This window comes from Nelumbo nucifera, chromosome 7, assembly GCF_055504915.1.
Source record: "Nelumbo nucifera cultivar China Antique chromosome 7, China Antique-T2T, whole genome shotgun sequence".
In the NCBI taxonomy this organism is placed as follows: Eukaryota; Viridiplantae; Streptophyta; class Magnoliopsida; order Proteales; family Nelumbonaceae; genus Nelumbo; species Nelumbo nucifera.
In genome coordinates this window covers 5,215,524-5,233,146 of record NC_142655.1, presented here as the reverse complement: position 1 = coordinate 5,233,146, position 17,623 = coordinate 5,215,524, and positions in this window count along the sequence as shown.

Sequence of the window (17,623 nt, the reverse complement as noted above, 5' to 3'; positions counted from 1 at the left end):
AAGCTCCGACCATGGATCCGATGACAGGCAAGGTCGCGGTGGAGCCACTGGTTGGGCTTGGCGCAGGTGCCATGGTCCCCTCGGCAGCCAATGCTGCGCTCATGGAGGCAGCAGCGACGAGGACAGCGCAGGAGATCTTCTTCATGTCCATGGCGGGTGGTTTAATTGGCGAAGAGAGCGATAAAAATCGCAGAAAACCCGCCTTGGAGATGTGGAAAAGGGAGAAGAGATTATTGATTGCTTATTTGCTTTCTCTTTGCAGGCCTGAAGAGAATTTGGGTTGTGGGTGGAATTTATAGGAGAGGATTTGGGCTATTTTTGCAGCAAATTTCGTTTTGGTACTCGAGATTTCCGCGGAATTGGTTGGTCATCTAATTTTTTTCCTTTTTTTGAATGTTCTAATTTTGAATTTTCTTATTAACGATGTCATTTCATGGAATCAGTCCTCTTATTGTCTTTCTCTCTCCACCTTCCAAATATATGTTTAAGTCAAACTTTAAATATTAAAATTAAATTAACTAAAAAAATATCTAGCACTTATATACTAATAAGAATAGTATAAGATAATAAAATAAGATAAATAATTAAAGCAACGTAATACAACTAATAATTGATTATAAAATCTTATTCTAATTAAAAGAAATTATACAATTTGTCTAATAATTAATGGTTGTTATAACTAAAAAAAGTTGCAATACAATCCATTTAAATTCTATTTAGAGATAATAAAAAATAATATAAATTAATTAAGAAAAACAATGACATTTATAAAATATTAAATTTAAAATTAAATTTACTATACTAAAGTAAATTTAAATTCTATTTAAAGTAACTAAATTTAATAAAACTTAGTAACAATAAATACATTTAATTTTATTATTAATATTTTATTCATTTTGTTTATTATTATATTTTCACCTCCCCCTCTCTCTTCGTGTCATTATACTCATCCCCTCATCTCTCTTTCTCCTTCTCTCTCTTCTATTAATTATTTTTTAATAATATAATATATCTAAAACTAATTATTATATTAAGTGGACTTAATTTACCTAACATGATAAATTAATTAATTTAATCAATTACATTAATTTAGTCAATTTAAATTAACTTAACCAATGTAATTGGGATGGAGATTGCTTTAGCAAGGATGAGGAATAATTGGGATAGGGACAAGGATGGGGAATGAAGTCCAACCCTAATAGGGAACTATTAGGACAAATTGGACAAATTTTGCAAATAGTTCTATATAATTACAATAACCCCACTACATATATTAAACTCAACCCCCTTTTAAGTTAAGGATTAGGGACATTGATGGGGAGTTACTTAAAAAGGGTATAAATATGGAAAGTATGGTCCCTCCCATGAGCCTCCTGTTCACCATTGTCACTCCTAAATTCTACCATCTTAATATATTATATTATTACAAAATTAGGTAGTAGTAGTAAAAATCAATAATTAATAGTATATACCAATACTTGAAGTTGGTCAAATTAAAATTTTAGTATAATAAATTAAGAAAATTAAAGTAATCATTAATAAATAATACTATAACAAGTATTATTAAGTTATATGTGTAATATTTCTTTAGATGTTTTAAATTATCCATTCAATTTGAAATCATTATTTGTATGGTATACCTATATTTAAATTCCATTTAAAATAAATGAAAATGAAAAAAAATGTAATAAAAATTAGTAAAAAATCAAAATAAGTTTATTAACAAAAAGTAAAAAAAAATTAAACTCATTTCAATTTAATTTAGAATAATAAAAATTAGGGTAAATTACAAAGACCCCCTATACTTTGTTTTGCAACGAAGACCCCCATGTACTATGACTATGAGACAAAGACCCCCTTTCGTTAGCTTTCCATTGAAATCCACTGTTGCAATATTTTTTTAATCCCCATACTGCCCTTGTAATAATATTCAAACAATTTGGAGAAAAACATTGTTCATCTTCCCTGACCTCACGATACATGAACAACAGCAGTGGTAATCCCTTCTACCTCAGATTCCTTTAAATTTCTCTCTCTCTCTCTCTCTCTCTCTCTCTCTTCTTCCCCTTCCCTTTCTCTCCTCCCCTTTCTTCTTCCTGCTTTCCTCTGTTCTGTTTGTTCTGTCCAAACTGTCTAGTCTTCGGACAGTTTGCGACCGTTGGTGCCCTCGAAGTCTTCGAGACATGTGTCCTGGTTACTTAGAGCTGCACTTAACCACGCATGAAGGTTTGATTCAGAATGAACATCTTTCACCTTAGAAGATCGGGTCTCGTCCATCTACGCCAAGGACCACTGCAATTTGGACATTGAGAAGTTAAGGAGTTCCTTGCAGTCTTCAACTGCCATTTGTTCACAAGGATTCATCGACAACACTGTGAACTTGTTAACTACTTCCATGGATTTTTGCGCTTCGTTCATCGATGCCTTGATCACGACACCGAGGACTGCAGCTGGACTATGGCTGTCCATTAGTTCATATTCGGTCTGGAAGTTGGAAAAGCAGGTTTCGGGGTTGGCCATGCCCACACAAACTTGTTGAATCATGTCTCACATTGTGGTTTGGTGATCTTCTCGAGAAAAGGTTGAATTAGAAAGGGCATTGAGGGAAGTAGAGGATTTTTGGCAATCATGTCAATTGAACAAGCATGTTTTTTGGCAGTACCCTATTGTTCGGACTACTTCCAGGTGGCCAATGACTTAGAGGCCGAAGTGGGGGAGTTTTGCTAGATGAGGACTTGGATGCCGAGCTGACTAAGCCGAGTTGGGGGTAGATTGGGTGCCGAGTTAGACTGATGGCTGAGTTGGGTAGCTCTTTAGAGAAACCTGCAAGGAATCAATGTTAGAGGACCTAGGGTGGCTAGCCTGGCGAGGTCGCTCCGATGCTTAAGTCAGTATTGTGTTGTCTTAGTTGCGAGCTGAAAGCTTGAGTGTAGAGAGAAGCCACAGGGAGCTTGACCTCCGGGGGCACCTCTACTAACTGTAGGTCACCGACTCGATCGGGAGCCTTGAGGGGCTCGACCCGTAAGGGCGTTCGCATAGTTCGTAGGCCGCTAACTCCCGTGGGAGTTGCAAAGGGTTCAATCTGTAGGGGAGACCTCACGAAGAGGACTGATGATGCTTATATGGGCTGAAATAAAGTCAGCAGAGTTGATTAGTATGTTTCCATCAACTTCCTACGGGAACCATGACTGGCTCGACCTGCTGGGACAACCTTACTCCGAGGTGCCTATCGCCAGACTGCTGGTTATTAAGGTCGTTTTGCTGTTGCCTATTCTACACCGACATTAATACGCCGAGCTGCTCCCATGCTCACATCTGGAAATTCATGCTTCATCTCATGGAACTGCCACGATTTGATCCCAGCGAGAACTACTGAAGGCTCTACCGCGGGGAGAGGGGCGTTCACATACGGTAGTGGGGTATTTATCTGGGGCACTGGGGATGCTGAGTTTGGCCTGAACTTGTCTAATTGTCACAGAGGAGTTCTCCAGGTTCATCATAGATGTTTTTTCCCCTAGTAATCGGTATTCATTCTGGGTGTTGATGCTGCTCAAAAGTGCCTTTGAGTTCATAAAAATGGAAATTAGAAAGTGAGAACTTTAATTTCTAAAAGGTGAGATCTTTAGTTTTCTGGAAGATGAGAACTTAGCCTTTTAGAAGGTGAGAACTTAGCTTCTTGTAGTGTTTCCCACAGACGACGCCAATTGATGAAGCATGCTTTTTGGCAGCACCCTGTTGTTCGGACTACTTCTAGGTGGCCGACGACTCAGAGGCCGAAGTGGAGGATTTTTGCTGGATGAGGACTTGGATGCTGAGCTGGGTAGCTCTTCAGAGAAATCTGCAAGGAATCAATGTTAGAGGACCCGGGGTGGCTAACCCGGTGAGGTCACTTCGATCCTTAAGTTAATATTGTGTTGTCTTGGTTGCAAGCTAAAAGCTTGAGTGTAGAGAGAGCTAGTGAGCAAATAATCACACGTACATTTTCGTGTCATTGGGGTTGGTGCCTTTATATAGGCTTTGTTTGGCGTGGGTTTCATGCATCGCATCCGAGAGTTCCGGGAGGTCGCTTAACCGGTCCGAGATCCCCGGAGGTAACCGCCACGCACGTTGGCCATCCTCCAGAACACTCGGTATGTGGGCCAACTTCCGAGAAACTTGGGAGTGTTGGGATATGCATACCGAATTTGTCGGCGAGCACAACTCGTAGGTCGCCTCCTGGACCTCAGTCAGGTTGGCAAGCCATCGAGGGAGGTCGCTCATTGTGTTGAGGTCACATCGGCCAGTGACGAGGTGCTACAGGTCGGCCCTAGACGAGGTGCTCCTAGCCGGCCTAAGTTGTGGTCGAAGTCGCTAGGTTGGCGGTAAAGGCAGGTCGCCAGGTCGGGGCGAAGATGAACTACGATCTGGGACTCTAAATCATCGCCTAGGTGGAATTTGGGTGTCGTCCAACTGTTTCGGGATGCCATGTGTCACAATGTCATTGGAAGGACAAATCCATCCTCATCAGAAGGGAAAAAAAGGAGGAGAAAGAGAATAGCTATGACATGATGATGGTAAGAGTACTATGAAACGTGAGAGAGAGAGATGAAAGAAAGGGATGGAGGGGTGGTCTCTTTATTGGAGGAATTTTTTGTTGCCTTGATTTGTAGATTATGCTTTTTCGTCCTGGGTTATGTTACTTATGGTTGGTTCCATGTGTATGTGTATGGGTTGTTACTCCATGTTTTTTTGTGGCTTGGTAGGTCATTTTAGTAAGAATAAATTGGGAATAGACTGCTGCAACGAGTTGTGGCATCTATGGCTGAGATGAACAAACAAAACAGAGGGAAGCGAGGAAGAAGAAAGGGGAAGGGGAAGAAGAGAGATCAGGGGAGAGAGAGAAATGTGAAGGAATTTGAGGTAGAAGGGATTACCACCGTTGTTGTTCGTGTATTGTGAGGTTGGGGAAGATGAATAGTGTTTCTTTCCCAATTGTTTGAATAGTTATTACAAGGCTAGCATGGGGATTAAGAAATATTGCAACGACGAATTTCAACAAAAAGCTAACGGAAAGGGGTCTTTGTCTCACAGTCATTGTATAAGGAAGGTCTTTGTCGCAAAACAAAATATAGGGGTCTTTGTCACAGACCCCATAGTACAGGGGGGTCTTTATAATTTACCCTAAAAATTAACAACAACTTATCTAACCAAAATAAAAAATAATACACATTAATAGAAAAATTAATACAAGTTTATCTAACAATACATAACCCGAGGGTCTCTCTCTCCTAAACTTCCTTTTAACTCCCCTTAAAGTAACCAATATCGTTTTGCCTTTAAACCCTAATCATTGAGTGGTGTGGTTTGGTTATGGGTTAAGCAGCCATTGATATCTTTACCCCTCACCCCCCCTAAAAAAAAAAAAAGAAAAGAAAAAAAAGTGGCCACTGATTCAATTCCATCACCATGGATGTATAATTTTTTCTTTCATATAAACAATATTTAATTTCTGCTTTTTTCAATTATTACAATAATTAATTTCTTTTAATCTCTAATCTTTACAACCAATTTCAATTTTGTAGTCTTCAACTTTTTTTCAACGAGGAGGTTTGCTCAAATGTCTAAAGTTAGCAATTTTAATGGCCAAGAGGCTTTATCTATTGAAATCAAGTTAGAATATCAAACTAAACTACCGGTAAGGGGTAATTAATTTTTTAGTATTTTAATATTTTACATTAAATTTGTTGGTTCTTCTCAAACACCCTTTCCCTATGGCCATGACTTTTATGATGCATACTTTCACATCCTGATATCACTAATGTTGGTGCTAGTGCTAGTGAACTTGAGGAACCAAAAGCATGGACATACTTCCCAAACTAGTGAAGTATGAACTTACTTCATGGTAGACCTATTCACCGGTCATGTTGGGCCAGACTTTATCTCTTTATTAATGTAAAACGTTCAGGCCTGAACCTAAGCCTAGCCTGACCATCGGGCCTAGGTCTTGAGCCCAATCTCAGACCTCATATAAAACCTGAATCCCGATTAGAAAAACTAAAACATTTATATTAAAAGACCTCAAAATCCAAAAAATAATGAAAGATTTCACTATAACCTGAAAAAAGAGAAGAAAGGCAAAGAAAATAACACATTATATATATATATATATATTTATTTATCTAAAATATTTGTTTATATAATATATTATCACGTCAGGCTTGGCATCAAGATTGGCTTTTTGAGAAAGCCCGAGTTTGACTTGGAAAAGTGTTGATCCTGGTGTTTTGGGCTTGAGCCCAAATTCATACCCAAGCCCAATTTAAAATGGGCCGGGCCGACCAGTCCATTAGGCTACCGGGCCCATGAACATGTCTAATTCATAGTGCTAACATCACTAGTACTAACATTGGTGCTATTGTATTGGGATTGAGAGTATATGTCATCAAAGTTGTGACCATAGGGAAAGGGTGTTTGAGAAGAACTGACCATTTTAATAAATGTAGAATCTTAAAACACTAAAAAAATAAAAAAGAAAATTAATTTCCCCTAACCCGATAGATTTATATGGTATTACAACTTAATTTCAATAGATGAAGCCTCTTAGCCTCTCAAATTGCTAAATTGAGACAGTTGAGCAAGCCTCCTTGTTGAAAAAAAAAATTGAGACATTGAGAATTGAGATTGATTATGGAGATTAGAGTAAAAGAGATTTTAAGAAAGATTGATTGTTGTTGTGATGAAAATGAGTATGGATAAGAGTATTTATAGGAGTTGGAAAATATTTCCTTGACTAAAATGCCCTCATAAGATAACCATTTATAGTTATTATGATGGGTGTTTTGGTCTTTTGAGTTATTATAAGAAAATCTTTATCACTTGACCCAAATGCCCTCAATCTAGTGTTTGTAGTTGTTGTGTGGCATTTTGAGGATTTAGCCCCCAATGGATAAATACAAAAATACTCTCCAGACTAGTTTATAATTGTTGTGGGGGAATTTAAGACTATGTTGCACAAGTGCTTATTCTAAGTACTTATTTGAACAACCACTTAATGTTGTTTAGTGACCCATTTGCCAAGCATGCCATGGAAGAAGAAAATGATCAAACAAAACATAAGGACCTATGCTCACGATGCCAAGGCCATGGCTTCGACTCCATGGATGTGAAGGAATACCCCAACTCCTATGTGTTCATCATCGACATGCCTGGGCTTAAATCCAGAGACATCAAAGTTAAGGTGGAGGATGACAGTATTCTCTCCTCATAAGCGGAGAACAACACAAGAGGGAGGAGGAGGAAGAAGGGGTCAATTATATTAGACTGGAGAGGAGGGTCGGCAACTTCATGAGGAAGTTCGTACTACCAGAAAATGGTAACACTGATGTCATTTCTATTGTCTTTTAGGACGGCATGGTCACTGTCACTGTTAACAAGCTGTCTCTACTAGAGCCGAAGAAGCCCAAGACCATCGACCTAGGTGAGCGAATGGAATGGAAGGAAGTCGTAGTTCCCTATTTTTTCTTTGTATGGGTTTAAAGGAAAAAGTAGGGAAAGGTAGGAAAACCTTTACAAACCTTATATGGGTTTTCTTACTTTTTCCTTCAAACCAAACACAACTTAAGTACTTGTTTTAAGGAAAATTAAACAATACCCAAGTCATTCAAAGCCCCCTAAAGCTAAAATAGCTACTTGAAAAGGGGGAGAGTAGGGATGGCAACTTCTACCCTATCTGTTGTGTGGGGCAGGTTTTTTTTGCTTGAATGATGGGTTTTTGGGGTGATGAAGGGTTTTGGGATTCTACAACACCTATGGATATGGGTAAGGTACAATATTATGCTAAACCCTATCCTCCCCAACAACCTATCTATTGTTAGAAAGGGTGTAAATATGTATTAGGTGTTGAATTTAATATTATTTTAAAATTTATGTAAAAAATAATTGATAATCCATATATTTTTTTACATGTTTTAATCAAATAATTGGAAAATTTAACGAGACAGATAGGATCTAGAATTTACAGAACCCTTCTAGAACCTGCCCTCTTCTCTGATTGGGAGGCCTTACTCCCCTTAACAGTTAACACTAAATAGCCATTCCCAATGTGGTGTGCCATGCCAACACGTCGGCCTTACCCCAGTTTTAACTTGTATCGTAATCAACGGGGTCCCGCCAGTCGGAAATTGATTGATGTTCTATGTTTTCCTATCGTGGAATTGTTGGGCTTTGCTATTTTTGTTGAAACCTCAGGGGCCAGGGCTCAGGCCCATGACTTAATAACTGAAAAAAGAAACTCAAAAAGAAATTGGCCCATGGACGTGCAGATAAATAAAGCGCAGGCGCAGAATGGCTCCTTTTATTGCATCAAATATGTAAACAAATCAAACGCTTTGTGTTCAGAAATGAATCAAAGCATCAAAGAGAAGAAACTTTCTTTGAATAAAACCAAACAGAAAATTAAAGATTCAATCCGGTTCAATCCACCATCATTCCCCTCTTCGTTATCTCTTCTCCGGGTGAGGCTACTGCAAGTAATAAGCCAAGAAGGAGAGAAGCGAAGCTCCGACCATGGATCCGATGACAGGCGAGGTCGCGGTGGAGCCACTGGTTGGGCTTGGCGCAGGTGCCATGGTCTCCTCGGCAGCCAATGCTGCGCTCATGGAGGCAGCAGCGACGAGAACAGCGCAGGAGATTTTCTTCATGTCCATGGCGGGTGATTTAATCGGCAAAGAGAGAGCGCGAGACAAAGTCACAGAAACCCCGCCTTGGAGATGTAGAAAGGGAGAAGAGATTTATTGATTGCTTATTTGCTTCCTCCTTTCAGGGCTGAGGAGGAACTTGGGTCGTGGGTAGAATTTATAAGGGAGGATTTGGGCTAATCTTGGAGCTAATTCCGTTTTGGTAGTAGAGATTTCCGCGGAATTGGTTGGTCATTTAGACATTAACCAACTTTTGAGAGCAGATTTCCCGCCTAGCTCTCTTTTTGAGCGGGTCTTCTGTTAATTTCCAACTAACTGATCCAGCCCAGCCCAGCCCAGCTGTTCAAGAGGGGGAAAAGTCGATAACAGAAAAATGCCTGGCCGGTCTTTTGGAGCCCGGACCATACTCGGAGCACCAGAAAATCGGACTTAGATGTACTGTCCCAAACCGAGGTTCCAAAACTGGACTCGATCTAACACCATTTTTGAAATTAAAAGCTAGGCCCCAAGATATGACCGTTGAGCAACGGCTAGTTTTCTTTTCCTTTCATTCTGATGTACCTTACCACCATATTTATCACAGTCCCGATGAGCTGGAGACAAAATAATACACACCCGACTGAACTACTTATCACAGTTGAACACACCAGTGCTCACTGTGAGCCCCATCTGAAACCCAGTTGTATTGAACACTGACGTGTCCAACCGTGATAGATAATTCAGCTCCAGCTAATCCGCCCACTATTTATCAAGGGTTTCCATGAAACTGCCCCCATCTTATCACCATTGTGGGTCCCCTCCTCAGTCACCAGTCACCACCCGTGATCTGTCCCCTATGCAAGGGATCCCGTCCGACCATTGAATGGACCCCACTAAGATATTCCAAAATCCCCAACACTTTTGCCATGTGGATCCCAGCACTGCAGCAACGCTCCTACCAGCTTATAAGTCAGGCGTGAAAGCTAACCGCCTTCTTCCGCCGGCCACGTGATTAATCGGACGGGCACAGTTGCTGTAACGTCACGCCGACGATGCAGCGATAGCCGGCCGAAATGAATGGCAAAAGGCCACCTGTGACTTGACTGAATGAAAGCCATATTGGGACCCACAACGGTTCGAAAACGAATCGTCGTCACCCGTCAGGTTCCCCTTGTGGTCACCCCCACGGCCCCACCAGCCGTAACGTTAAAGTCATTAATTGTTCAATTTTAATTTGTAAACGTTATACAGAGAAATAGAGAAACCCTCTATATATATTTCGAGTTCTTCGCTGGACTCTCACAGACGATCGTTCATTCTCTCTTCGTTAAAGAAAAAAAATTCCTGTTTTCTCACTCTCTCGGTCTTCTCTTTTCGCTCCACCCAGGCGCACCAATGGCTAAGGCTAGAATCTCCAGAGCTGTTTCCTTTCTTGTTGTGTTGGTTGTGGCGATCTTCTCTATAGCTGCTGTAGCGGCGCAGGATAGTATTCTGGCACCTTCGCCGGCGATGGCTACCGGAGCTGGAAATGCATTACCTGTTTCTGGTGCTATAATCTGTTCTTCCCTCTTGTTCTCTCTGTTTGCGGTTCTCTCGCATTAGAAATTTAGAAGGGAGGATTTGAATTTTGAGGTAGGATAGAATTGTTCTCTCGTTCTGGTACGGAACAGAGTATGTATTGGTTCGTGATTGTGGGGAATTCTTTTGTTCTGTTGGGTTGTTGGCTGCCCTAACCTTTGGTTAGGGGTGTTCTCCTATTTTGGGGTTTTGTGATTTGTGCTGTACTCCAATAATTCACAATAAAAATTACAATTTAATTATATTTGTTTACTCTAAAGAGGGGCCAAAATTCTTTTGGTAGATCTCAGAAGTTTTGGTTAAAGGTATTGGATTCGGGTGTACTATTGAACAGTATTACTAATAAAATCGATCAACATTGTTCACTCGATGAGGACTCCGGATCACCTCCCCACGAGAATTCTGTTCACGTCTACTCACAACACACATACATCTCCCCTCTCCCCTATAGGAGGATGAGATGTTCTCTATGTTTAGAAATAGATAGAGTCTGTGTGGAGAAGAGGAGATCCAGACTCGATGAGGGGAATAAATACAATAAATGAAATCGTAAAAAAAATGAATTGAAAATGATTTTTAACATTTGTTTGCTTAGTTTGAACTGAACAATAAATCAATTTTAGCATGTTTTTTTTAAGGATGAGGACATCTTTTTTAAAGCATAATAAATAAATCACATTTTTAAATCGCGTTTTGACTATATTTGAAAAATCTCAATTAACAGGTTAAAAAGAGAAATAACAAACTCAAATGACCCCACGTTATTAAGTAGATTCCCCACTCAATGAAATCAGTAATTACCTACATTGACCGCATGAACAAGGACTCTAACCGACTCAGTTAATAACTACTTATGCCTAAGATTTCAACTAACAACCTTTTTATTCTATTCCTTATTTTCCTCCTACATAGGGTGGGAGCACTAATGATGTGACAAAAAACCAGAGCTGGCAACACATCCCACAACCCACTTGATCCACCTACTTTTAAATATTGTAATGGTGGGTCGAAATGAGTTATTCAATCCATTAGATCAGGTGGTGGTGGGTTGGATTGAGGGATTACACCCATTAACCCTCCATTTCTTTTTCATTCGAAATTTTTTCTTCTTTCATATTTCTTCTCCTTTTTCAATTGGAGGTTTTTTTTTTTTCTCCACTATTTGGGGTTGCTGACCTCTCTCAAGTCGCTGCTACAATTCTCGTTGTCATCGTCCTCACTGCTGCTGTTTAGGGTTCTCAAATCACTGCTATGATTTCTATTGCCACCGTTCTCAAATCACTGCTGCAAATGGCAAATGAAGGTTGCAGAGTTATTACAGACTTCTCCCCAATATTTGAATCAACGATTAGCGATTGGAGAGGAGATGATGCCTACAATTGAACATAGCAGAGATATTGGTGATTGAACGGAGGAGAAATAGGGGTGAGAGTAATCAGGAGTAGATGATGCCGACGAGTGAAACAAGACCATTTGATCCAGGAAGCACCACCGTAGCCAAATTTTTTGAGATTTTTTATCTTCTTTTTTGTATATTTTATACAATTATTTTTATTTTTATTTTTTACAATTTTTCTTTTATTGGCTGAAACATATAATTTTTGAAAAAATTATCATTTTATGTTTTTCTTTGTAAATTTTCTATTTTCACAGGAGGTATATAATTTCTGTAAATTTTTGTTATCATTTTTTTGCATTTTTTTTCCTATGATTATTGTTTTTAGTTGAAATAAAATATAAAATTTTTATTTTTTCTGCATCTTTAAATTTTAATATTTTTTTACAATTTCTTTTGTATATATTTTTTATTTTTTTAAGTTTTTTCTACACTTTCTGATGTTTTGCAGGAATATATATTTTTTACTACTTATTCTATTTTTTATGCATTTATTTTTATTCAAAAATTTGATTTTTATGTTTTTTGATTTTTGTAGTTTAAATATATAGCCATATGCTTTTATATATATAACAGGTAAAAAAAAGAGTCTAATTTGAATAATTGAATTAAAGGGTGGATTAAAGTTAGGATCCAAGGTTCAAAATATCGTTACATATCAGTCTATATTGGCCAATACGTATCGTGTTTTGGAACCTTTTTGATACGCCCTAACAAAAAGTGTTTTAAGTCAATGAGCGATTCAGAGGGTAGACCGGCCTCTCTGAACCCGATTCAAAAAAAAATAACACCAATACAGACCGATATACCCTATAAATTGTTGTGAAATGGGTGGCAAATGGGTTAAAAGATTAATATGGGTGGATAGATACTCAACCCACATCCAATCCATCCATTTGCCAATCAGTGATATTCATCAAAATTCGGCTTTGATTGATGAAAACATGTATATCCGGTAACATAGTTTTTCCCTTTTAAATTGATCGGATCCGGTCAAATGTACCCGAATATATAACAAAACGAAATCAGATTTAAATTCGCTCGATTAAAATCTGGTCCATTTGCAGCATCATTGATCCATCGTCGGATTGATGCTTTGAATTGATTTCACCATTTCCTTGAGGTTAACCCTAGTCCAGCCCAATGCGGTAAAAGCTCAACCTTGGGGCATGGGGCATGGGGCATGGGGCCTGATCTCACGACCCCTAGCATACATTCAAGTTCAGCTATCTTACAAAAAAAAAGCTTATATTCAACCAGGATTAAAATAAATAACAACCCAACAGCAAACAAACTAATAGAAAGGACTCGGAAAATTTTCATCTATAATCGTCTAATAATATACAGTAAAAATGAGAAAGGAGAGCAACAAACAATAAAGAATCTCAGGCATCATTTATGCAATCTCTGCACTACCCAAAAAAAATAGAAAAGAATTTAGAAAGAAGTAGACAAAGATAACCCTCCGACCCATCAATCTAACGCTGCTTCAAGAGCATCAGAAGAGAAAAGAAGAGAGACGAGCAGGGGACTACGCCGGAGATGGGCACCGCAAAGGCCGACCCTGTGACCATCGAAGGCGCCGGTGCCGGTGCCGGAGCCATCTCTCTGTCGCTCTCTTGCGCAGACACTGCAGAGATTATCGCTACCACGAAGAAGGCTACCACGGCTGCCCTACACATGCTAACTTGCGCCATTGCGTGAAAACGGAGAGGAGTCACCGTGTAAGAGTCAGTGGTATTTACTGTTGAACCGCTACCGAGGCCTAGGGTTTGCCGTTTGCCGTTTGCCGTTTGCCGTTTGCCGTTTGCCGTGTGGGCTTAATTTATAGGCAGTAAAGGAGAGAAGAGTGGGCCCCACATCAAACGTTGACAGCTGGCTATACAACGACAAAGCCCGAGATTTCCTTAACTTTGAGGTAACGAAGAAGACTTCCAGAAGATCTGTCGGTGGTCGTACCGAATATAGATTTGCTCTCCAACATACTACCCCTAAATTGAACATCTCCCCCCTCCTGTATAATAATACTATATAGGATAGGAAGATGAGATATTTTTTATGTGTGGTTGTGATGTTATGTATATTAACGTGGACATGGACAGGGGATTCGGACTCATAGATTCTTTCTCCTTTGGGACGTTTAGGTGTGGAAAACGTGATGACGTTAGCCATTGGATTGGTATCGTTCTTTCCCGATTGATCCGCTTGTGATCACGAACGAAGAAGACAGTAGGAATTAGGAGAAACTCCTGGTCCTGGATCCGATGAGAGTCTGTGCAAGCCTAACGCAAATAGTAGGCCTATTGTTGAGCTGGTCCAACCGTCCAGCAAACTTTCAGACTGGCTGAGCCGGATTATATATGGATATAGTGTGGATGGATCCAACCTAAATTGTACCTACCAACGTTAAATATCAGAGTCCATTTGATTTGCGGGAATAGGGATTTGGAATGGAAATCCAAATTGGGTGGAATGGGATTATAATTTTTATTCTTGCTCCAATGGCATTTTTACATTTGATGGAATCAAATGGCTTATCGAGCCTTGGATAGGGATGACAATTTTCGGGGATGAGGATGGAGATTATCTTCATGGGGATAAGGACAAGGACGGAGATGGACTAATAGGGATATCCAATTGGGATGGAAATGGATTATATATATATTAAACATATAATAGTATTTATATTGTATATATTAAAATATTATTTATATTATGATTTTATTTTATTTTACATAAATGTTTTTTCAAGAACAAATATTTAATTAAATCGGGGATTTAGGTCTCCAATGGGGAACCTGTCTCCATTGGGGACTTGGGATGAGGCTAATTTTTTTTCCCAACAAGGATGGGGTCTAGGACAGAGATTAATTTAAAAGTTGGGCTTGGGAACCCATTCTGAACCCTCCTTGTTGCTATTCCTAGGCCTCCGCCAATCAAAAAAGACAAATGATTCAAAACCCCCTAAACTATTGCCAATACTCTTTGGGAGGCATGATATCTTATGAAATTTGATATAGATTCCAATATGAATTAGGGGTGCAACTTGGGCGGGCCCAACCCAAGCCCAAACCAGTCCAGTCCGAAATTTTACATGGACTAGATTTGGATTTTCGGTCTTCAGGCTGGACTCGGGTCCAAGAAATCGGGTTTTTTTATTGTTCAGGTCAGGCCTGGGCCTAGCCTTTAGGTAGCTCAAACCCGGCCCAAGCCCGACCCAACTATACATATGTGTTAAACTTGCATACCTATTTACATACATATTTTGCATGCATATATACATAAATATATGTATACATATTTGCATAAAATTACAGTACTGTGGGTTGGGCTCGGGTTGGGAAAATTGGGCTTGACCTCAGGCTCGGTCCAAACTCAAGCCTTAAGCCCAAATTTTAGGACTGGGCCCAGATTGACCATAAACTCGGCCCAACCCACCCAATTTGCACCCCTAATATGAACTAAACAGGAGGACTAGTCCTTAATTCCCTTCCTTGCACCATTATAACACCTTATGTTTATCTACGACCATGAAACGAAAATCCAATTCACTTAAATACATAATAATCCACTTAATATTTCAAAGCCCTAAACAGAAATCGATTTCAATCATCAAGACCACACACCCATCTTAGAATAATACGGTCAAGGAGGGCTAAGTCATGATCCTGGATACATGAAATGGCAAAGTTTGCTATATTATCTGCTGCTTCATTAACACAACTCACTTTGAGAGCCTGACTAATCAAAAGCACCCCATGAATTTTGATGGATTCTCTCATTCATTTGAGTGGTTGTCACTTTTATGATACTACTTCATTGATTACAGGTTTTTTTTTTTTTTCAGAATCATAGCCGAACCCTTAGTCAATACTGTGAAATACATTCTTCCAATTTATTTGCTTGTATTTTCTCAGCAGAACTTTTGAGTAACATATTAAACATTAAGCAAAATCATAGACATGATTAGTTGAATGTGATGATAGGTACATCTTGTTAAAATGTAAAAGTGCATTTTTATGAAAAATAAACCAATGAAATGTAAGCAAACTTGAACGTGATCAGTAGATATCTACATTTAGCGTGCAGCCAATATCAATGAATGCAATGTAGTTGAACTCTTAACATTAATACAACTCAATTGGTTTCTACTTTAACCTAGCAAACAACAATAACAACCAAAGAAGAGTTTGATGCAATGGGCCTATCTTTTCTAACCGATGTTGACACGATATTTATGCTTTATAGTTCACAGTTTGCTCGCTATACGTGCAGTTTGTGTCTTCTTTTAATGAATCTGGTTAATAAAAACAAGAAAATTGAGGTTGTATCAGCGGGGGATGTTTGCTGCCAACAACTAACCTTTACCTTTGAGCAAATTAAAGGTTATTGCTCGCTTTCCTCCCAGTTGCGACCCTTTTTGTGTTTGCTTTCTTTCTTGCTTTCATTTTTTTAAGCCCTTTGCTTTCGGTTGTTGAGAACGAGTAAAGGCCAAAGGGGTGTGATGATCATGATCTTGAGCGGCATGCTTACAATCATGGATGCTCATGTTCCATCAGAGCATCAAAGTTAGGTTGCAGCTATACATTTGGCATGCTTTCACAGAATTTAATCATTTCTGACAAATTTTATAATTTTAAGGGAGGGCTGCAACTCTGCAAGTCGAATGCATTGAATTCAATAAAGGGTATTGATGAGGGGTGATTTGGTCCGATCTAGTAAGCAGTGGATACGTGGATGCAACTCGGTGATTAGATACGTGACTCAGCATCCTCGACCACCTTGATAGGTCGAGCCACCTTGGCTAGGACCGAGGCCCGAGCAGCTCGGAACGACCAAATTTGTCGAGGTGACACGTAACATATTTCTAAAAGCCTACCAGCTGTCTCTAAGCCCTTCGGATCACACCGCACGACCGTAGGCCTTATCCTCATTCTGCCCGGATCAGACGGACATAATAAGCCTTATCAACTAGTACGTTATCCACCTCCCACGACGGAACGGACTCCTATCAACGTGGGCCAGGTATTTCGAAGGTATTTCGTGAGACCCACGACAAACCATCTATATAAGGGCATCAACCCCTGAAGCCTAGGTACGCGTGATTGTGCATTCTAGCTATCTTACTCACAAACTTTCAGCTCGTATTCATTGAGTACTAATTTAAGTATCAGAGTGACCATGCCGAGTTAATCACCTCGAGTTCTCTGAGCTTTCCTTCTTTACAGTTCAATCAACCAACTAAGCAACGAGTGTCCAAACTGCCAACCAGCTAGAAACAACCAGATCGCACACCGTTAAGTATATATATGATTCAATTCAATTAATCCAAAATTCGATTCGAATGCAACCCATTAACTTAATGGATCAACTTTTTCGATTCAACCCAATTTGTCAAGATCAAAGGAAATATCTGAATCCAGCTCTTATCAGATCGAATTTGGATTTAAATCGGATCTTTTCGCAAGCACTATTCTTTCAAGTTTTGGAAACTGGTTTTGAAAATCAATTCTTTGAAACTACAAATTTTGTGTGGGTAACATCAGTTGCTTTTCCTTCTTATTCTTCTTTTTTATTAAAGTCTTGTATTTAATGTGGAAAAGGAGAAAGGGATCTCCTTTGTTTGGCCTTGCGTGAAGGGACTGTGATACATACCATTGATGGCGGAAGGAACGCATGAACCCTTTTCAATTAATTTGGTCGCGCCCGCTACGCATTCCATTTCTAATGAATTACTGAATTGGGACCAATTCATGCACGAGTCATGGCTGATGAGCGGTGAGCCGACCACCAAAGAAAAAGTTAAAGTTGGCCGGGTCTTATTCAGTCTGATTTGGCAAAGTCACACTCACATGTAGAATGGGAATTGGGAAGAACTGAAGAAGAATTTCAGAAAAGGTCGAAAGCAATCATCAAGCCCCGAAACGGTTTCCCTGATGGACCCTTCCAGTTTCCTCCAGAGTTCCTGAGTCACGCATGGATTTCCATTTGACGT